Source organism: Eretmochelys imbricata, chromosome 14 (assembly GCF_965152235.1).
Source record: "Eretmochelys imbricata isolate rEreImb1 chromosome 14, rEreImb1.hap1, whole genome shotgun sequence".
Taxonomy (NCBI): domain Eukaryota; kingdom Metazoa; phylum Chordata; order Testudines; family Cheloniidae; genus Eretmochelys; species Eretmochelys imbricata.
In genome coordinates, this window is record NC_135585.1 from 27,074,925 (window position 1) to 27,098,322 (window position 23,398).

At 48.9% G+C, this 23,398-nt stretch overlaps 1 pseudogene; it reads right to left on the minus strand.

The window, feature by feature from the left end:
• The window catches only part of LOC144274937 (zinc finger protein RFP-like), a 35,579-nt pseudogene extending 18,028 nt beyond the window's left edge, over nucleotides 1-17,551 (minus strand).
• Nucleotides 17,552-23,398: the final 5,847 nt, after the last annotated feature.

The following is a 23,398-nucleotide window of genomic DNA, read 5'->3' on the forward strand; positions in this document are numbered from 1 at the left end:
CAGGGGATGTGCTCCCAGAGTCCTAGAGCCACAGCAGCACCCGTGAGGACCCAGTAAGTGAGGTCAGGCTCAGCAGCATGGCTCCTTGCACCCAGCCCAGGCTAACCTGGGTGCTGAGCCCCAGGGTTCACTCTGCAGTGCAGACAGACCCTTACAGGCAGAGCTCAGCCCTGGGGGAGGCTAGGACCATTTCTCAGGCTCCCCAGTAGCCATGGGCTGGCTGGGGTGGGCCCTGAGTGTCAGTCCTGGGGATCTGCCTGTTGGCTGAAGCTGAGCAGGAAATTCCCCATGGTTCCCGCCAGGCATCAAGGAGGTATTGTTAGGAGGGTGTGAGAAACTGGGATTTTTTGCAATTTTTTAATGAAACCTGTATGCGCCTCAGTTGCCCAATATGCAGCATTGTTACCCAGTGGGTGATATGGGAGTGTTTGCTCTCAGGGCAGGCTAAGCTGCCCATGTCACTGTCTGGGGCCTGAGGTCCTCAGCAGACAATGGCAAATCCAATTGCCCGGACATGGAAACATAACGATCAGCAACCCGGAGAGCTACGGCCTTCCCCGCCTCTGTGGCTGAGCTGCATCGCCCCGGCTCAGGAACAAAGGACTAGAGGTAGGGGAGGGGTGAAGCGGAAGTTACGTGCTGGCTGCAGGAAGCAGTAGGGGGGCAGAGAAGCGGACTTCCTGGGGGTGCTTGACCCTTGCTCTGCCCCAGGCCCCACCCTCACTCCACCCTTTCCCCCAGGTCTCCACCCTACCCCACCTCTTCCTGCCCCTGCTCCTCCCCTTGCCCAAACAGTTGATCATGGTGGGTAGGAGGCACTGGGAAGGAGGGGAAGGAGCTGATTGGCAGGGCCACCAGTGGGTGGGAGGGGAGGAGGGGGAGGATCTGATCCACGGGGCTGCCGGTGGGTGCTGAGCACCCTCTATTTTTTTTCCATGGGTGCTCCAGCCCCGGAGCACCTACAGAATTGGCACCTATGGTGGGGGGCAGACCTGGGAGTCTGAGAAAGCAGATCAGATGGACAGGGAGACAGAGCTTGAACCATGGGGTTTGCACTGCAGGGCTGGGCACCGGCTCCCCAGAATGGACTATACTGTAACCTGCATTTCTCTGAGCTAACCAAGGTCTTCCTGTGCTGGGTGCAGAGCAGGGGACTAATAACCCCAGGGGCTTGACAGTGACGGCAGTGGCTGAGTGTCACTGCAGGTGCTTCCAGAGCTGTGCTGCTCCCTGAGATCACAGAGGGCTCCCGCAGGGGTCGGTCTCAGGTGGACGCACTGAACACAGCTCATGTTGTGAGGCAGGAGAGCTGAAGGCCCAGAGGTCCAGCCTAAGGAGTCGGTGAAGCCACGTGGCTTACCCTGGAGGAAGAGGGGGCTGATGTTGGGGGTCTGGCCCATCGAAGGGGCTCCTCCCAGAGACTGTTCCAAAGCGGGGGCTGCAGCACGAATCCTGTGGATCCGTGGCAGAGGGGATCTCGGTCTCCTCCCCCGATTCCTCGCCCTTGCTGGGGGTGCTCCACATCCAGCAACAGAACAGAGCAGGGGAGGCAGCAGACAGAGGATATTAACAGGGACACCAGCTTCAGCTTTTCATGCATTTCTATGCTGCCCTATTCATCCCTCATCTCCTGGTGGAAAGTCCCCAGCCCAAGAGTACAGCACATGGGGTGAGAACCCCACCACCCACTTGGACCAGGAGAAAGTAGCGAGCAGCCCTGCTGGAGAGACACTGGGCTCTCTGGTGCACTGGGAATTTGACTTCTCGGTGGCACTAAATGTCCACACCCGAGGGATGTGTAACAGTCATCCAATGCACTACACACATTTTGGGGAGGGAGCATGGTCTAGAGGTTAGAAGCCAGGACTTCTGGGCTCTATTCCTCACTCTGCTACTGACATGCCGTGTGACCTCAGGCATATCCCTTCCTCTCTCTGCGGTCCAGCTTCCCTTTTTGTCAAATGGGCATAAAAGATTCCAGGTATTCAGACGCTGTTGTGGGGGCCAGATAGGTAACTATGAGATCCGAAGAGAGCCCCTTCCCAGCTTCCAGTGGTGCTCATGGGACAAGGTTGGGGACACAACACGGTTGCAAGTGTGATGTTCAGTAATCGTGCTGGGAGCATGATGTTTGAATGAAACCCTCTTTATCTAGGGTTCTGTATCACAGAGCTTCTGCTATGCTCCTCCTTCCTGTCTGGGAAGCCAAACCACTTAAAGGGATAGTTCCCAGTACCACAGGGAGCACCAACCTCCAGGGAGAGACAATACTCCTTGAACTGATGGATAAATTCATGGAAGATAGGATACTAATAGCCATTGATGGACCTGTCTTCTGACAGTGGCCAATGCCAGATGCTTCAGAGGGAATGAACAGAACAGGCAATCATCCAGTGATCCAGCCCCTGTTGCCCATTCCCAGCTTCTGGCAAACAGAGGCTAGGGACACCATCCCGGCCTATCCTGGCCAACAGCCATTCCTGGACCTATCCTTCATGAATTTATCTTGTTCTTTTTTGAACCTTGTTAGTCTTGGCCTTCACAACATCCTCTGGCAAGGAGTTCCACAGGTTGACTGTGCGTTGTGTGAAGAAATACTTCCTTTTGTTTGTTTTAAACCTATCGCCTATTAATTTCATTTGAAAAAAGAAAAGGAGTACTTGTGGCACCTTAGAAACTAACAAATTTATTTGAGCATAAGCTTTCGTGATCTACAGCTCAAACTGAGCTGTAGCTTATGCTCAAATAAATTTGTTAGTCTCTAAGGTACCACAAGTACTCCTTTTCTTTTTGCGGATACAGACTAACATGGCTGCTACTCTGAAATTTCATTTGGTGACCCCTAGTTTTTATGTTATGAGAAGAAGTAAACAACACTTCTTTATTTACTTTCTCCACACTCGTCATGATTTTATAGACCTCTATCATATCCCTGCTTAGTCGTCCCTTTTCCAAGCTGAAAAGTCCCAATCTCATTAATCTCTCCTCATATGGCAGCTGTTCCATACCCCTAATAGTTTTTGTTGCCCTTTTCTGAACCTTTTCCAATATATCTTTTTTGAGATGGGGCAACCACATCTGCACGCAGTATTCGAGATGTGGGCATACCAGGGATTTATACACAGGCAATATTATATTTTCTGTCTTATTATCCATCCCTTTCCTAATGATTCCCAACATTCTGTTTGCTTTTTTGACTGCTGCTGCAGTCCTGATTCTCTGCCTGGTTCAGTACTGGCCTTAGCATGGTCTCCCCGCAAGGGACCTTCCACCAGCTGGAGATGGATAGAGCCCAGCACATGAGTCCATGCTCCTGACGCTAGGGTGAGAGGGAAGTATAGCACAGGAACTGGTGGGAGACACTTCCTTAACTCTTTATTTCCCAGTTTTCAGAGGTTGAAATATGGGTTCCTTTCACGTTCTGGGAGAGTACAAGGCACTGATGGTCAACCTGCACTCTGTGTTAATGATGTTTTCCAGTAGCGAAGCTTGTCTTTCATATAAAAAATAAAAATAGGGGAAAATTCTAGTCCTTATAATTGCCGAGAGAAGCAGAAAAATGTGTCCTCAGTGTGCCCTAAAGGCTGATTATTGGACCTAAAAAATGTACCCTACTTTCCAATTGTAAGTAGTATGTGCACATTCATACATCACAAAGTGGGAATGGGCAATGGGCTGGATGATTCCCTGTTCTGTTCATTCCTTCTGGGGCACCTGGCATTGGCCACTGTCGGAAGACAGGATACTGGGCTAGATGGACCTTTGGTCTGACCCAGTCTGGCCGTTATGATACAATGGTTCCTTCTAACCTTGGAATCCATGACTCTGTATTGGTGGAAACCTCTCTTGTTTGAATTCAGAAGTGTCTTCTAAAAAATTAATCCGGAGATTTTAATTAATAATTGTTGTAGGAAAATATCCTTATGAAAACTTACCCTCTTTCTCTGCCTTGGAGATCAGAAAGTTCAGTTGATAGGGCAGGGTCTCTAGAGGAAGAAAAGATCAGAGGAGAGGTGATATCCCCCTTTCTTGTAGGAAAATAGCCTCATGAAAACAGGGCTGGATTCACAAAGAAACTTAGGCAAGCTGACACTTAGCATCACAACACCCAACGCTTAGGCACCTAGAAAGTCACTGTGATTCACAAAGCCAGAGTCAGGCTCCCAGGCAATCTGCACCATGAATGGGGAGAGAGATGCGCCTTGGAATGAGTTTCATAAAAGCCAGCATGCTAGGCGACTCCCTGCTTACGCCAGCCAGTGGGAAATGCCAAGGTGCGGGGGTGTGCTAAGCCCCGGCCCCCTCAGGGAGTTCTGCGACCGAATCTGGGCAGCACCGTAGGCGCCTCCCTCGGGGTGGGATTCTCAGCTGCGAGCCCTCTCTTGATGACCAGCACCTGTGCCATTTTTTTTGCAAGAAGCCTGGCGGGGGAAGGAAACCCACCTCGCTCATAACTGTTAGCCCTGTGGTTAGAGCACTCAGCTGGCCTTTGGGAGACCCCTGGTTCAAGTCAAGCCTGTGCCGCAGAGGGAGCAGGGATTTGAAATGGGATCTACCACCTCTCAAGGAGCGCCCTAATCTCTGGGCTGCATGATTGTCTGATGCGGGGTGCCCACATGCTCTCCTGTGGGAGAGGTTCCACTGGGGATAATCAATAATTCATTGGGCCAGAGGCAGAGAGAAATCATGAGAACGTCCCAGGTGGTTAGAGCACGCTCTTGGGAGGGACGCCCAGAAGCCTGTCCCACTGCTCAATTATTTATATATAGTGGATCAGATTCAAAAGGGGCAACAGAGAGGCCGATATCAGACCCCTGTTGGAATCCCTTCTTCCCCTCGGGGAGACAGAGGATTGGAACTGGGGATCTCCCACATCCCAGGTCAGTACCCTAATCACAGAGTTATACATTATAAGGGAGCTCCTCTTTCCCTAGAGCCTGGTTATTTTGGGTAAGTTCACATATAGGGCCTGAGTCAGTAAGCGTGCTCAGAGCAGGCATTTCAGATTGTGGCCCTGTAGGTGAGTTAGGAGGAGGAACCCCTTTCTTTCCCCAGTTCGTGTATCTCTCTGGGGCTTAGGTGTCTTGGTAGTTGGACTGGAACTGCATTGCGAATGCACAGAGGCAGAAACATAGGTGCCTAGGGGACTTTTACCGTAAAAATAGAGGTGATGAGTAATTTTAGGCACCTACAAGGTTTGGTTGCAGCTGAGTGGGGGTCTTTGTGAATCCCAGTGTGGTCTGATTCTGGGACTGAGGTGCCTAAAATGGCAAGTAGACCCCCCCACCCCCACCCCAAAGTCCTTTTGTGAATCTAGCCCATACCCTTTCTCTCTGCATTTGAGCTCAGTTCATAGGGCCGGGTCTCAAGAGAAAGGAAGGATTGGAAGAGAGGTGATTTCATGTTGTCTTGACTCTGGTGACATTTCTACCATTAATTAATGTAACCGTGATTGAGAGAGACAAGCTTTGGAGCTTACTCAGAGCTCTTCTTCAGGTCTGTGTAGCTCGAAAGCTTGTCTCTGTCACCAACAGGAGTTGGTCCAATAAAAGCTATGACCTCCCCAACCCTGTCTAATATCCTGGGGCTGACACGGCTGTCGCAGCACGGCATGGAACCGTGCTGTAATTCTGAGAGACAGCCCAAAGGAAAAGACCACAGAACGAGAGGCAGATTGGAATGGGGAGACCTTTCCAGTGAGACCAAACTAAAGTGAAATCATCGTCCAAAATATATCGTCCATCTCCTGCCTTACTCCAACGATCTCAAAGCACTTGGTGGCATTCACTAATTAGCACAAGGTAGGTTGGCCATTATTTCTTCCTTTTTCAAGATGGAGGAACTTGAGGTACAGAGTCTGGGATTTTCAAAAGGGCTGAGGCCATGTGGTGGCCAACTCCCATTGACAGTCAGAGAGAGATGGGGCCTAAATCCCTTAGGTCCCTTGGAAAATCCCAGCCATGGAGGTTAAATTCAACATTTTCTAAAACATCTGGCGATTGTGTGTCTCTGAAATTCTGAGTGGCCAATTTTGACACCCATGGTTGGGTCTGAGACAATCCAAGTGGAGGCCTGGCGAACTGGCATCAGCCCTGAGCCCTCCCCATCCCACCCACAGACGTCTAGCTGTGACGAGCTGAGAACTAATAGGCCAGAGTCCATCTCCTTCCACAGTCAGAGGCACACCTCGATGTGCCATCACCATATCATGAACCCAAATAACTGTTAAGTTACCTTTGAATTTCTTCAGAGCCTCCTGTAGACAAACATTTCTTTGGGAAGAGACGCCAATTCTCTCGCTCACATCCTGTGACACAGCCATTGGTTTCTCGAATTTCACTTTCTCACACCTGGGCGGGGGGAAGGGGGAAACACCCTAAATCTTTTCTTTCTTGAGAATGAGCTACCAGAGGCTGCTCTCTTGTGGGCTCAATGACAGCCTCTAACTCCCACTGGTGAGACAATTCATCTCCTCACTGGAGTTTTTAAATGCCTAGCTCCTCCAATGGGAGTTAAAGAGTAAGGGATCCATAGGCTGCCCCTCAGAGAGAAGGGCCTAATCTCATGGGAAAGGATGCTCCAGTGGCTAAGGGGTTGCTGTAGGACTCTGGAAGCCTATTTTCCACTCCCTGCTCTGCCACAGCCTCCCTGCATGACCTTGGGCAAGTCACTTAAGGTTTGATTTTTAAAGGTGCCTCTTGGGATTTTCCAAAGCACCTAACCAAGTCAGGCTCCCAACTGCCAATGATCACAATGGGAGGTGCCTAACTCGCTTAGCTGCTTTGGAAAACCCCACCAAGTGCCTAGCTACATCTCAGGTGACTAACTGCCCTGCAAAATCTGACCCTGGGGGGAAATCCCCTTCTAGCATCACGACGTGTGAGGGGGAGTGGGAAGGAGTCACGTACCTGCTCCAGGTGCTTTTGATGTCCTAGAAAAGAGAAAAGGAGTACTTGTGGCACCTTAGAGACTAACCAATTTATTTGAGCATGAGCTTTCGTGAGCTACAGCTCACTTCATCAGATACTTTTCTTTTTGCGAATACAGACTAACACGGCTGTTACTCTGAAACCTAGAAAAGAGAAAGAGTTCAGTCCCAAGTGCCACAAGATGCGGATCGCTCCTGCTCTGCAGGGGACTTGCTTTGCCATCCCTAGTTGAGCTCGAGATGCAGTTCTCTGCAGTTAGCAACTTCAAAAGTCCATTCACAGATTTCAATGGAATGGGACCCCTAAGCACACACCATGACTGTGGGTTTTCTCCTTCTAAATTCTATGGCATTTGCTCAAACAGACTGATCAGACGCATGAATCCTTGACTGCCACATGCAACTGCTGTGTCCAGAGCGTTTGCCTTTCTCCATGTATGCAATTATACTCAGCAGTTCTGGAAGCTGGATTCATTCTCATTTCTTAATAGGCCCTGCAAAGAACTTTGCTTTCCTAATCTCCCACTTCCTAGAAAGTGGAGTTGTGCCTTTTATTGCTTTCATATCGTTAGGGCCCTTCATTTTCAGTTTTTATTTTAGTTAATTTTTCCTGAGATTTTATCAGTGTTTATTACCACAATAAAAACAGGTGCAAATCAGTGCAGAAAACTATTAAGTTTTCTGGTTAAATATCGGGGTTTGTTTTGGTGGATGGAAAGACAGGGAGAAAAAGTATTCAGTAGATGAATGCTTTGAATTCTGTTCATCCCTGTGGTTTGCTGCAGAACTAAAACAGAACTCAAAGCACAAGGGCCCCCCTGAGTTTAAGAAAACAATATATCTGTAATCCCCAAATAAAACCTTTCATTTGAACAAACAGGTTACTGGTGTAGAATCATAGAATATCAGGGTTGGAAGGGACCTCAGGAGGTCATCTAGTCCAAGCCCCTGCTCAAAGCAGGGCCACTCCCCATCTAAATCATCACAGCCAGGGCTTTGTCAAGCCTGACCCTAAAAGCCTCTAAGGAAGAAGATTCCACCACCTCCCTAGGTAACCCATTCCAGTGCTTCACCACCCTCCTACTGAAAAAGTTTTTCCTAATATCCAACCTAAACTTCCCCCACTGCAACTTCAGACCATTACTCCTTGTTCTGGCATCTGGTTACCACTGAGAACAGTCTAGATCCATCCTCTTTGGAACCCCCTTTCAGGTAGTTGAACGCAGCTATCAAAAAATCCTCCCCCATTCTGCTCTTCTGCAGACTAAACAATCCCCGTTCCCTCAGCCTCTTCTCATAAGTCATGTGCTCCAGCCCCCTAATCATTTTTGCAGCCCTCCGCTGGACTCTTTCCAATTTTTCCACATCCTTCTTGTAGTGGGGGGCCCAAAACTGGACACGGTACTCCAGATGAGGTCTCACCAATGCCGAATAGATGGGAATGATTACGTCCCTCAATCTGCTGGCAATGCCCCTACTTATACAGCCCAAAATGCCGTTGGACTTCTTCACAACAAGGGCAGATTGTTGACTCATATCCAGCTTCTCGTCCACTGTAACCCCTAGGTCCTTTTCTGCAGAACTGCTGCCTAGCCATTCGGTCCCTAGTTTGTAGCAGTGCATGGGATTCTTCTGTCCTAAGTGCACTTGTCCTTGTTGAACCTCATCAGATTTCTTTTGGCCCAATCCTCTAATTTGTCTAGGTCCCTCTGTATCCTATCCCTACCCTCCAGCATATCTACCCCTCCTCCCAGTTTAGTGTCATCTGCAGGTGCAATTGCTGAGGGTGCAATCCACACCATCCTCCAGATCATTAATGAAGATATTGAACAAAACCGGCCCCAGGACTGACCCTTGGGGCACTCTGCTTGACACTGGCTGCCAACTAGATATGGAGCCATCGATCACTACCTGTTGAGCCCGACAATCTAGTCAGCTTTCTATCCACCTTATAGTCCATTCATCCAGCCCATACTTCTTTAACTTGCTGGCAAGAATGCTGTGGGAGACCGTATCAAAAGCTTTGCTTAGAACGATTAGTCTATAAATATTCACCTTCGATAATTGGGCCACACCATTTGCAGCGCATACGCTCAACTTCATCCTTTTCTCCTGTTGTTGTTTCTTTAACCCTCTTGAATATTTCCTTGTGTTCTGAAATGTATTCTGATGTAGATTTTCATTTTCTTCCCATTTTAGTGCGTCAAATCTTTAACCCATTGTCTACTAACAGTTTGAAATGTCTACTTGGTGGGCGTGTGTTTTATCAGTAGGTTCAGACGCACACGCACTTCAGAGCTTGCGTGCGTGCCTGTTGGTTTATTGTGTGCATCTGCTAGAACAATACGTTCTTTCTTCAGCAGGCAGCTTTGCATATACACACAGACTAATGTATTATCGGAATACAGAGATCTCATGCAATGTATTGTATTTTCTTAATAAAACAAGTTTTTTGTATATATTTGAATGATAAAAAAGTAGGATGAAAATCAGAAAAACCTCAATAATACTTTTTTGTAAAACCCAGAAATTTTTTGGTAAAAATTGGTTTAAACTGAAAATGAAGGGGCTTACACAGGATGTCTCAAAAAGGCCTGAACCATCTGCCTTTAAAACAGCAAAACTGTTTCCACATTGGAAATATTAGAAATGTCACATTTTGTTTTCCCTCACTTCGCTAAAGGACACACTGACAGTCTCCATTGTGGAGTAGGACTTCTCCAAGAACTTAATAAACTCCAAAGCTAATCAATCAGAATCGCTCCCTTCCCTGGGCAGGGATCTGGGTGTCTCTAACTGTCTCACCTGCAGGAATTCACTTGTTGGCTGCTGACACTTCTCTTCTATCTCACTGATCAAGTCACCGAGACGGGAAATCTTTTCAGACAGTTTGGTACAGTTTCATCCTGTATCTTCACAGTTTCCTTGTCCAGCTCTTCCAGTTGGGCCAGCAGGAGTCACTCTTGCTCATCCAGGAACTGCCGCAGTTGCTCAAATTCAGACATGATCTTCTGCCTCTCATCTTCTATCTTTCCCTATAATGAAGGGACACGAACAGGAAAGGACAGATCAAGGACAAGGGTTGCCAGATGTCCAGTTTTCAACTGGGAAGTCCAGTCAAAAGGGAAACCTAGCAGTGTCCGGTCAGCACTGCTGACTGGACATGAGAAGTCCGGTTACCCACAGTAACTGGCTTCCACCACCAGAGGGCGAGAAGAGCAGCAGCTGCTGCTGGAGCCTGGAGGATGGCTCCATGGGCGGGAGAAAAGTACCGGCATCTCCCCCATCCTGCTCCAATCACCCCTCCACCCCTGGAGTGTGGCTCTCCCTCTCCCACCCTGCCCCAGTCACCTCCACCACACCCCTAGAGCTCTGCTCAGCTGGCAGGGGGAGGGAGGTGGAGAGAGCAGCAAGCGACAGTGGGAGAGGGACAGAGGAGTGGGGGGCGGGACCTCGAGGGAAAGTGGCGGCAGGGCACAGGGCAGGTTCCGGTGCTCAGCATCCGGTTTTCACAAATGAGAAAGTTGGACATCCCAGACTCTCCCCATGTCCCTGATAGGAACAGTTCTTAGAGCCCTCTTTTCATATCAACCTACTACAAACACATGGTTGAGATTTCAGGAGAATATGCCTGACAGTCTCTCAGCTGGCCTGAATGAACAACATGTTCCGAAGTGCCTTCGGGACGTACGCCTCCAGTTCCCATTTTCAAAAGGTCACTTTGGATGCTAAGGAGCCTAAGTTTCTTTGAAAGTGACTTTTGAAAATAGGACAGCTCTCCCTGCATTTTAAGCCCCTAAATACCTTTGAGAATCTGGCCCTTAACCACTTGCAAAATTGTTAACCCTAGGCTCCGAAATCACTTAGGCACTTCTGAAAATGGCACCCAATCTCTCTAAAATGATGAGTTTTCAGGTCTGAGTGGCTTAGTATATTCTGTTGATCATCTAGAATCTTCCAATAGCAGAAAGGTTGGAAGGGGGAAGGTCTGACTCAGAATCAGAAATACGTTGGCAGAGAGTTGTGGAGAAGACTGAAGAAGGAAAGGGTTCTGCTGGTTATCCACATAAAACACCAGTTACAAAACACACCATGCAAAATGCTTCTTCTCCAGCTTTTGCATGTTTCATCTGGCATTCTGTTAATTACAGTGTCCCAGAGGAAACCAGTTGTGCCTGGTGGAGATTCAGGAGGAAGATTTCTGAGATACAAAACAGCCACTGGATGCCTAAGTCCTACTGACAGTCCATGTGAATTAGGCACCTAATCACCATACGTGCCTTTGAAAATCTCCCCTGAAATCAGTGTTTGTAGCTGGATGTGTGGGGAATAAGATCAGTGCTTTGAGTTGAAACTGGAAGCCAGTGGAGGAATGAGCCCAGAGGGATGATAAACAAAGATAAACATGATCACACCCTGCAAGGGTGTCTCAACAAGAGACAAAGTGCTTGAGGTTATCAAGATGATGTTTAAAAAAAACCATGAACGGTACAGAGCAGAACAGTGGTTCTCAAACTTTTTTACTGGCGACCCCTTTCACATAGCAAGCCTCTGAGTGTGACCCCCCCTAATAAATTAAAAACACTTTTGAATATTTTTAACACCATTATAAATGCTGGAGGAAAAGCGGGGTTTGGGGTGGAGGTTGACAGCTCACGACCCCCCATGTAATAACCATGCGACCCCCTGAGGGGTCCCGACCCCCAGTTTGAGAACCCCTGGAGTAGACGTTTCTGGATACCAGGGAATAATCTACGGATTATCAAGAGGAGCGAAGTTCGGTTTCAGATTGAGTGGCGTAAGGAATACATACTCTGCAATATCCCCGATTGGGGGTAAGAGGTTAAGGGGTCAAAGTACAGACATTGAGACATGAGGGTGCGTTGTTCATATAATAGCTATGTTCAGGTGTGGTATATAATGGGCGGATACAATCATAAGGATGGATTGACCCTCATTTTGTGAGATTTAACGTTCAGTGCGTTTATGGTTCCAGTTCATATGGTCCAACGGACAAAGTCTCTCGGTCCCCAATACATCACAGCTAACCCTGATCTGAGCTTGACCTTGCTCCCAGTTAGCACATTTTATCTCAGTTTAACTGGACAAGGTGAACCCTACACACCACACTAGGGTCAAATTAAACTAGGTTCAAAATGTTTGCCTGTGAGGGCCTTGCACCAGAACAAAGACATTACATTAAAAAGTGATTTGAGGTACATCTGTACTACACAAATGTTGTGGTAGTGTGTAGAGGACGTACACTATATGCACCCGCTAACATGGGCATAAATAGCAGTGTAGATGGCGAGGCATGGCTTAAGCAAGTGGAGTCGCGATATGCCTGAACCCTCTGGGTATAAACCCTAACCACAGGGCTCTATACACCCCCAAGCAGGGCCTCCCCCATCTACACTGAGTGTCCCGCTGCTTCCCAGTGCCAGAGCCTTTCCCCACCACAGGAAAAGGCTCCAGGGAGTGGAGGAAGGCTCCGGCTACTCCGCTGCCTCCCCCTGCTGGAGTCTTTTATTCACACATGTAGCTACACATGACAGTGTGGACACAGCCTGTTTCTCACTGTGCTGTGTAGCTACACATACCCTACAGGATGCCCCCAGCGGTGTGCCGTGTAGATGTAGCCATAGCTAAATCAAAGCAGTGCTGCGTGTAGACAAGGGCTGACACTCTCCCCACAGAGAGAAATATCACCCCTGACTGATGTAACTTCTGGACCATAACAATGGGGACCTACCAGATATTCCTGGCTTTACGTTTCTGCATCCTGTTTCCACTCCAGAAGTTCTCCTCTCTCTTGCTTCAGTGTGTTCAACTGGGTTTGAATTTGTTCCTGAGGCAAGAAAAACAATGTTGGGGGTGGAGGGGAAGGTCAACCTGCTAAGGAGTCTGTCCTCTGTGCAATTTATATACATTGCAGTGCTGATTTCATTATCTGAAGCTGGGATTTTCAAAGAAGTCTCATGAAGTTGGGTTCTCAGCTACCATTGATTCTCCATCTCCCTCTCAAGTTGCTCTAGGACGGTGCTCATGGCAATGTCACAATTGACTCTTGAGAGGTGGGAGACTCAAATCTCTTCTCCTCACCAGGCAGAGGGAGAACTTGAACTGGAGTCTCCCACATACAAGGCGAGTGCCCTACCCCCAGGCTAATGGTTATGAAGAAAGTCTTCAACCTAGGGGTGACAGTGGATGAGAAGCTGGATATGAGTCAGCAGTGTGCCCTTGTTGCCAAGAAGGCCAATGGCATTTTGGGATGTATAAGTAGGGGCATAGCGAGCAGATCGAGGGACGTGATCGTTCCCCTCTATTTGACATTGGTGAGGCCTCATCTGGAGTAGTGTGTCCAGTTTTGGGCCCCACACTACAAGAAGGATGTGGATAAATTGGAGAGAGTCCAGCGAAGGGCAACAAAAATTATTAGGGGTCTGGAACACATGACTTATGAGGAGAGGCTGAGGAAACTGGGATTGTTTAGTCTGCAGAAGAGAAGAATGAGGGGGGATTTGATAGCTGCTTTCAACTACCTGAGAGGTGGTTCCAGAGAGGAAGGTTCTAGACTATTCTCAGTGGTAGAAGAGGATAGGACAAGGAGTAATGGTCTCAAGTTGCAGTGGGAGAGGTTTAGGTTGGATATTAGGAAAAACTTTTTCACTAGGAGGGTGGTGAAACACTGGAATGCGTTACCTAGGGAGGTGGTAGAATCTCTTTCCTTAGAAGTCTTTAAGGTCAGGCTTGACAAAGCCCTGGCTGGGATGATTTAATTGGGGATTGGTCCTGCTTTGAGCAGGGGGTTGGACTAGATGACCTCCTGAGGTCCCTTCCAACCCTGATATTCTAGGATTCTATGATTCTTCCCCGGCCACGTTGTGCGGAGCAACACAGGTGCAGAACTCCATCTTGAATGAAACAGCTTAGGTAGCTAAGCCACTCGACTCCAGGAGAGGGGTTCCCAGGTGTGGATCAGAGATAGGCCCATTCCTACACCAAACTCTGGGGGAGTTGGGGCTTAGGACACACTCCTCTTATCAGTATCTCCGGAGGGCTAGTCTCCCCAGCTAGCATGCTGGCTTTTGTGGATGCCTCTCTCCCCCCAAATGCCTAATTCAGGATTTGTTGTTCCAAACTGTACCAGATGACTGGAGGATAGCTGATGGAAAGCCAGCTTTTTTAAAAAGGCTCCAGAGGAAATCCTGGCAATTACAGGCCGGCAACCGTAAGGGCTTGTCTGATTGTCAGATGTTGGGACTGGGCAACAGGGAATTAATCCTTTGGTAACTGCCGGGTTCTGTTCATTCCCTCTGGGGCACCTGGCATTGGCCACTGTTGGAAGACACGATACTGGGCTACATGGACCACTGGTCTGACTCAGTGCAGCCGTTCTTATGTCCTTAGTGATTTTCTAGGTGTCTAAAAGTTAGGCATTGCAGTGCTGAGCATCACAACACCCAAGTGCATTTGGGGATTCGGGCCTAAATCTCCTTTGCAAATGGGACTTCGGCTCTAAAGTCAGTTGGTGCTCTTGAAAATGTGCTCGAAGGATCTTCTTCTGTAATTCCCCGGGGGTGAGGTGTTGCAGAGCCACAGAGAGGATTTAAAAGCACAGCTCCCGTTCATTTCATGGCAGCTGGGCATCTCAGGCCCCATTCTCAGCCCTGCTTACTTTCTTTCTATGCTGTATATGTCATGCTGCCAGGGAAGAGAGAGGCCTTTGGGGGCACTAGACCTAATATAGAGACCTAGGGACTCTGTCTAGAACAGCCCTTTGCCTCCAGCAAATACTCCAAGTGCTGCAGGACAAAGGGTTGAAGTCGTATCCATTTTGCAGCAGTGTAGGGTAGGGTGCCCTGCTCCCAGGCAATGACAGAGAAAACTATATGAAGAAAGCTGGACATCAGAGAGTTAAAGCTGAGCAACTTAAAGGGAAGGGAGTTTTGGTAAGAATGTTTAACACACTTTTAAAAAAAAATAGTACATTAAACTCCGGTGCCTAATGAACACTTGGGAGAAAGAGACTCCTGGTTAAAAATCCAACACACTCACAAGGTGCATAAATATTGTGCTCGATTGTTCAGCATGGGGGAAAGGGCTTGTTCAACATGGTCCTGGGAATCAGCCATTTTCTTCCTTTAATCTTATTGTGGCACTACTACAGCCCACTTCGTCCTTACAGCTAGAGTGGCGTACAGCACAGCGGATTCTGCCCCGAGGGGATTGCTCTGTCCAACAGGCTTTTTAAGGTTCCAATCCACTTGGGCTTCATGGGCCCTAGAAGGTTGCAAAACTTCAAAGATTGTATGGGCAGGACGTGAGCCACTGGTTCAGGGAGGCTAACCCCCAGTCCAGCCCCTTCTGCCACAGGCCCCCCCAGACCAGCCACGGGGGAAGAGCTGCAGATCCCCGGCAGGAAGCAAGAGGGAGTCTGGGGGTGGAGGGGGACAGGCAGGGCTGTGCCTCCCCTGGCCCGTCATACCCGTCGCCCATGATTTCTGCTTCAGGAGCAGCGAAGTGACCATCCTTCAGCAAACCCGGGAAAACGGGAATTCATCATCCTGGTTTTTCCTTGAGGAAAAAGTTACGCAGATTAACCTTTGTTTCTTAAACAGAAATCTTTCAGGGCACCTTATGCGTCAGAAAGTAGCAGAGAACAAACTCCTTGAGAACACTGCTGACCATGTGTTATTTTCCTGTGGCTCGCCTGAAAGCAGCGGTCATCAGCTGTGAAATGCTCAAGCTGGGGCGCTACGCCTCCAGTCTGCAGCTGTGCTGAGATGTTGGTAATGTGACGGTAGAGAACTGCATGACAGGAGTGATGAGAGGCGGTGTGGTCTAGTGGCTAGGGTACTAGGATGGGCATGGGGAGGCCAGGGTTTAATTCCTGGCTCTCCTACTGAGCTGCTTTGTGAGCTTGGTTAAGTCACTGCCGCGTCTGTGCCTCTGTTTCCCTCCCACTCCTTTGATTTGTCTCCGAGCATGCCCACCAGATCAGGCCCCGTAGAGGAGAGAAGCAGAATGCCTGGTTTTCCCCAGCTCATGGATTGCTCTGGGTGTGGCCAGGAGACAGGCAGCCAGATGCCATGGGGGGTAGCTGTGCACATGCCCAGAGACAGAAACACAGGCACTGAAAGAAGTTGTACCCTGAATACACAGGCACTGAGTGAGTCTGGGCTCCTCCATAATGACAGGTTTCAGAGTAGCAGCCGTGTTAGTCTGTATTCGCAAAAAGAAAAGGAGTACTTGTCGCACCTTAGCGACTAACCAATTTATTTGAGCATAAGCTTTCGTGAGCTGCAGCTCACTTCATCGGATGCATAAAAGTGGATTATCATACACATTGTAAGGAGAGTGATCACTTTAGATAAGCTATTACCAGCAGGAGAGTAGGGTGGGGGAAGAAAACCTTTTGAAGTGATAAACACCCATTTTTTCATGCTCTGTGTGTATAAAAACATTCTCACTGCATTTTCCACTTTTATGCATCCGATGAAGTGAGCTGTAGCTCACGAAAGCTTATGCTCAAATAAATTGGTTAGTCTCTAAGGTGCCACAAGTACTCCTTTTCTTTTTGGGCTCCTACAGGAATTCTGGGGATTGCAGTGGAGCCGAAAACTGGCATTTAGGTGCCTAAACTCCAGATTTATCCACTTAAATCTGGGGTATAGACACCTTAAGTACCTTTCAGAATCCCCAGCCTTTGTCTATCTTGACTGTTTACATCAGTGGTCCCCAAACTGGAGCATGGAGGAACATTTGAGGGAGCATGGCAGGGCCAAGACCAGCCCCCACAAGGGGCAGGAAGGGAGTGCCCCTCAGATCTGCTATGGCCCCCTTGGCCCTGGCTCCTACCCCAGCTCCACTCCCAGCCCCAGTCTTGACCCTGGCTCTGCTCCCAAACCCAGTTTGAGCCCCCGACTCCCGGCAGCCCCACTTCCAACCCCAAGACACCCCCACAGCTGTGGCCCCAGCCTCTGACTGTGGCCCCAATCACAGCTCCTAACCGCAGCTGCGGGTAGGGGGCCATAGCCAGGGTAAGGGAGAGCCTGAGGGGAAAAATTTGGGGACCACTGGTTTAGACTGTCTGTGTGTTTGCACAGAGCCTCGCACAACAAGGGCCCTGATCTCGGTGCCTTTAGGAGCTATTGTAATACAAATTGCAAACATGCCCAAACCGAAGTAATTACCCTGCACAGCAGATTCCTACCTTCTAGGCCTGGGCAGCCTCCTCTGTGGGGACCACCCTGTGAGTACGGTGAGCCCGGGACTCTCTGCAGATCACACAGATGAGCATTTGGTCCTGGTTACAGAAGAGTTTGAAAGGCTCCTGGTGCACCTTGCACCAACTTCTCCTGCTGCTGTTTGGAAACTCAGCTGCTTGGCTATTTCTACAAAGTTCCCCAGTTGTCTGTTCGGCCTGAGGGTCCTCTGGGGAAAGGTCTCTCTGCACTGAGGACAGGAGACAGCTGTATCCGATACCTCCCAGCACTGGGCGATGCAGGCTTGGCAGAAACTGTGCCCGCAATCTAAAAACACGGGATCCTTATAAAAACTCAGACAGATGGAGCAAGTTGCTTCATCTCGGAAGCTTTTCAGAGGATTCACTGCAGCCATGGCTCCCTGCAGACAGTGTCACAGGGATCTAAGATGTGGCTTAACCCCAACAGGGCGTTTTTCATGTGGCTTCTTTGGGGGCTTTTTTGGCTGCTTTTTTTTTTTTTTTTTTTTTTAAATGTCCTGCCGGAGAACATGATTGGCTCCCTGTTGCCCAATCCCTCTCCCAACACCCAAAGCAAGGAGAGGGGAAGAAACCAGGACTCTGAGACTGACAGTGCCCAGGGCCAATGGGGGAGAGGCCAGTGCGACAGGTCAGCCCGATAGGGCATTAAAGATGAAGGAGGGAACCTGGAATCCAGCTCAGTCAGCCGTGGGTTGGGTTCGTCTTCCCTAAGTGAGGTCCTCGCGGTGAGAGTGTTGCATGCATGCATGTGTGTGTGTCCGTGCCCTGCAATGCCTACTCTCTCCCCACCGCCTGCCTCCTGCCTGGACTGCTCGGGGGGTTGGGCGAGCTGATAACAGTGGGCTGTGGTCAGTGATCTTTCTGTTGGTGCATTTCTGGTGGTGGTGTTGCACCTGCATGGGGGAGGGGGGAACGCAGGCAGTGGGTGACAGGGGGTTGCAAAGCTGGGGGGGGCTGCAGCATAGCTTGTGCCAAGTTGGGGCCGGGGAGGACTGGGGAGTGGCCAGGCTGGGTTTGAGGGTTGTGGGGGGAGGGAGTGGCATGCACAGCACCACCGCTGTTGGCCAGTGATGCTTGGGGCATTTCTGGTGGGGTGGTGCGCTGTTGAGGGGGGTCTTTTGGGGGTCCGGTGGTATTACGGCTGTACTAGCGGTCGGCCACTGGCATGACGGACATGGACTGGTGCCAACCCAAAGCAGATTGGCTTGTTTTGGGTGATTTGGAGGGGTGGGGAACGTAGGCAGAAATTAAACCTTGTCTGTCTGAGGAGAGAAATGAAACTGATGTGTAAAAAGTTGCTTAAATCCGCCTCCAATTTTGCTTTGGTTTAGTGTCTATAATGGGGCTACTCAGTCTGCTGCCTCAATTTTGTCACTGCAACATAGTGACGCTGATCCAGGCTGGATCAAATCCAGGGCCCAACTACACCAGAATCCTGTCTCCAGCAGCAGTCGGCACCAGGTGTCTCTGAGGAAGATGGAGGAACCACACAGTCGACAGATTCTACACACATAGTAAACCCAGGCTCAGATTCAGGTTAAGGCCAGACCCCTCTCTGGACCTCAGTTTCCACACCTCTAAAATGGGGTCAATGATAGTGACAATGATAGGCTCAGCTCCCAACCCTAGCAGCTTGGCTGTTCCATCCCCTACTGTGTACCGAAACTGACTTGAAAGGACTATCCAAGCCCCTCCCAGGCCTGTTTCCATTGTGGGTCTCTCTCCTGGCCGAGCACAGGCTGTTCTTATATCGTCCAACAGGCTTGGATCCTAGTTCCATGCTGCTCCTTCTCATGTGACCCCTGCACTTATTCCCTTCACCTGGGGATAGGTTCAGTTGAGCTACTACCCCTTTCATGGCCATCTCACCCTGGGACAGCCTGAAACTGGAAACCTGTGCTCGAACAGTAACTGTTTGCTAGGAAAGGTGCTGAAGACACAATGGAAGAGGAAATCCTTTGGACTGGATTGAAATTATTCCAAAGGAAAGTGAATGAGAGAAAATGTCCAGCATTATCCTCCTAGCGAAAGAAATAATTGAAGGTCAGAAAGGACCATTCTATCCATCTTCTGTGTAACACAAGCCCTAGAACGTCACCGAGTGCTTCCTCCAGAAAACCTGCTACGTGGGACTGAGCCAGAGCACGACTTCTGGAAAGACATCTCCATGCATTAGAGCCAGCTGGTCAGAAAAAATCTTTCTTCTCCAGTGACGTGAAGTTAAAGGACACAGAGAAGAAGAAAACCTCGACTCGGGTTGTTACTGGAGCTGAAGCAGAGAGGCCAGGACAAACACGGCTAGGGCCCAGGACTGACTATCAGCAGATCTGCCGTTTTCTCTTCCTGGCTTTTTGACCATGAGCGAATCTCTTTGCTTCTGTGTGCCTCAATTTCCACAACTATAAAATAAAACTACTCAAGGTTATGTTTCTTTCTCTCCTGTTTTGCAAGGTGGTAAACTTAGATACATTTGGGGCCTGTCTACGCTACCGGTCTAGAGTGTATTTGTAAGCTGATGACCCCCACATGTTGTTCAGAAGCTGTGGATGACACAAGCTCCCTACGTTTGTTCTGTGCTTAGCCCCTAGGGCACAGCTGGGCTGGGCGGCCTTTTCTCGCTGTGCTGTTTGGAGCACGTTCTGAGCACGAGGGATACGAAGGACTAATTCTTGAAAATAATTCAAGGACTAATTCTTGAAAATAAATATCAAAGAATCATAGAATATCAGGGTTGGAAGGGACCTCAGGAGGTCATCTAGTCCAACCCCCTGCTCAAAGAGAGACCAATCCCCAATTTTTTACCCAAATGGCCCCCTCAAGAATTGAACCCATAACCCTGGGTTTAGCAGGCCAATGCTCAAACCACTGAGCTATCTCTCCCCCCAAATAGAACTGCAACACAAATAAAAAATCACTGCTGCTAACATTGGTGGGTGATAAAATAGTAGCAGAGTGGAAATTAATGATGAGGAGAGGGCAGTGACACAGAGCAATCGGATCCCTTGAGAAGCTGGAGCCATTCAAAGAAAACAAGTTGGAAAAGAACCAAATGAAGGGTCCTATAGCTAGCGACAAAGCATGCAGGCCACACCTACAGAGTGGGGAAGTGTATCCAGGAAAGCACTGAGTGTGAAGAGGATTTAGGGCCATGCTAGGCAAGCCATTCAACATGAGCACCCAGGGTGATGCTGTGGTGAACAGGGCTAAAGCCATCATTAGATGTATGAAAAGAGCAGTGAGGAGCATAGGGAGGTGACACACCATGAGGAAGACGGATCATGGAGTCCTGCCTTCAGTTTTGGCGTCCACCTTTGAAAAAAGATTTGGAAATATTGGAGATGGGGCAGCAAAAAGCAATGAAACGTTTTGTGGGCTGGAGAAAAATGCCTGTAAATGAGCTATTGAAAGAGCTCAGCCTGTTTAGATGATAAAAAAGATCGGGAGGTGACGTCATTGAAGTGTTGAAGTGACTTCAGGGAGAGAAAATATCGGGTATGAAAGGGCTCATTAATCTAGCCGAGAAAAGAATAACAAGACCCAGTGGCTGGAAACTCAAAAGAGACCAATTCGTATTCGAAAGAGGGCACACATATTCAACGGTGAGGATGAATCACCAAAGGAACAAACTAGAAAGGGAAGTGGTGGGAATTCCCCACCTCTTGATGTCTTCTAATGAAGACGAGATGCCTTTCTGGAATGTGTGTAGTCAAAAACTAGCTACTATGCTCTCCAGAAAGCATGTGATATGCAGGGGGTGAGATGGCATGCTCTAATTGTCTCTTCTGTCCAAAAAGTCTGCTCATGTATGAAAAACTGAGCGTAGCATGGGGAGAAGCCTCTGATGTTTTACTGTGTTGGGCTTGAGCCCACAATGAACGCTCATTGCGTGGGGTGATCCAGGGGAAGCAGCTGAAACATCCAATGTGGCTGGACAGGGGCAGGACATCAGCACTGCAAGGGAGGGGTAGGTGTGGCAGTGACATCACAAGGGCCTTTGGCAGGACCTCAGCCTATTGGACAAAGGTGGTGGGGAGGCGATGATCTCACAGAGAGATCTTGACATCAGCCAGGCAGGACAGGGGTGCAGGACAGGGGCAACCTCGGAGATCCCTGTGGCTTTGCTTCAGCACGTCTCCTTCTCGAGGTCTCTCCTGGAGGACTGAGAGAGCATTCACTTGCACGTTCGTCAGCGCAAGGAGGACCCTCTTCGGAGTTTTCTCCTTTTCTTGTAGTGGTTTTGCTCAAAAACAGACGTCCCTATAGAAAAGGTAAGAGCCTCGGAGAGGTTTGGAACCTGTTCAGTCTGATCTATCACGTGCCGGCTGATTTTTAGGAAAGGAAAAGACTCGATTGTGGGGGAAATATTTTATTTCCGACCTAGGACTTTGTCCCTTAGAATTACTGGGGACGTAGGGGTTTCTCCTTTTTGTTTTCCCCTTTCCTGTCTCTCCCTCTTTTCTCATCTTCTCTTGCATCTTTGTCCCTTTCCCCTGCTTTCCTTTCACCACCAGGACCTGTCTGTGCATGTGGAGTTGGGGATGGAGGGAGGGCGGGGGGGGGTTGCATTCCAACTCTCATTGCGGGAGGCCCTCCCAAAGACATGTGGCTGGAATGGTGCTCTAAGAGTGACTCCCTCCGGTGGTGACCCGGGACATCTGGTGAGAACTCTCAGCTTTCTGCTTCTCAGAGTCTCAATGCTGATTGGGGGAGCTTGGGGCTATTGTGAGGGAGGAGGCTCAGGTCTTTGTTACCCTCTTTTAAGACCAAGGAAATAGGCTGCAACCAAACATGTATTTGATTGCTCTTGCCGCTTTTCTCCATTCATTGTCTTTGAGTAATTCACGATTCTCTCTCTAATGGGCTAGTTCTTCTAAAACACTTACTAAAGAATTAGGTTTTAATAAAGCCAAATGCAACCCCATAGCTCCAGTAACAAAGGAGTCAGGTGGCACCCTACAGAATGGGGGACAATCCGATGGAAAGCATTGACCCTGAAAAGGATTTCGGGGCCATAGTGGACGAGCTCCTCAACATGATCTGTCAGTGTGAAACTGTGTTAAAAAAGGTTAAAGCCATTCTTGGCTGGATAGAGTAGTGAGGATGGAAAGGGAAGTGAAAGAGCATTGGTGAGACTGATGTTGGAATGTTGAATCCAGTTTTTGTGTCCACATTTTGAATATTATGTTAAAACAATTGGAGAGGGTACAGAAAAGATTTGTAAGTGAGTGATGGGGATGATGCCTTCTAATGAGACATTGAAAAAGCTCAATCTGTTTAGTATATACAAAAGAAGAAGGAGAGGTGAGTTGCTTGACTTCATGGAGAGAAAATGTTGAGTGTAAATGGCTCTTTTTATGTAGCAGAGGCATGACAAGACCCCATGGATGGAAGCAGAAATCAGAAAAAGTATAATGACAATAAGACCCAGATTTGTAAGAGGGTGGTTCGTCATTGGCACAAAGAACCAAGAGAAATGATGGCTTCTCCATCTCTTGATCACTTTGAATAAAGACTAGATTCCTTTCTGGAAAACGCTGAGTAAAAGAAAAGCCCAGCTCTTCTGACATACAGGAGACCTTAGGATACGCAGGGGATCAGATTAAATGCTCTAACGGTTCCTTCTGGCCATAAAGTCAACTAACTTGTGAAAACCTAATTGCGGCCTGGGGAAGAACCTCTGTGTTCGACTGTGTAGTTGGTTTCACCTCACAAGGAAGAGTCATTGAGTGGGATGATCCAGAGGAAGCAGCTCAAACATCCAGTGTGGCTGGACAGGGGCAGGACATCAGCACTGCAAGGGAGCGGTGGGTGTGGCAGTGACATCACAAGGGCCTTTGGCAGGACCTCAGCCTATTGGACAAAGGTGGTGGGGAGGCGATGATCTCACAGAGAGATCTTGACATCAGCCAGGCAGGACAGGGGTGCAGGACAGGGGCAAGCTCGGAGATCCCTGTGGCTTTGCTTCAGCACGTCTCCTTCTCGAGGTCTCTCCTGGAGGACTGAGAGAGCATTCACTTTCACATTCGTGAGAGCAAGGAGGACCCTCTTCGGAGTTTTCTCCTTTTCTTTTAGTGGTTTTACTCAAAAGCAGACGTCCCTATATAGAAGGTAAGAGCCTCGGAGAGGTTTGGAACCTGTTCAGTCTGATCCGTCAGGTGCCGGCTGATTTTTGGGAAAGGAAAACATTAGATTGTGGGGGCAGTATTTTATTTCCGACCTAG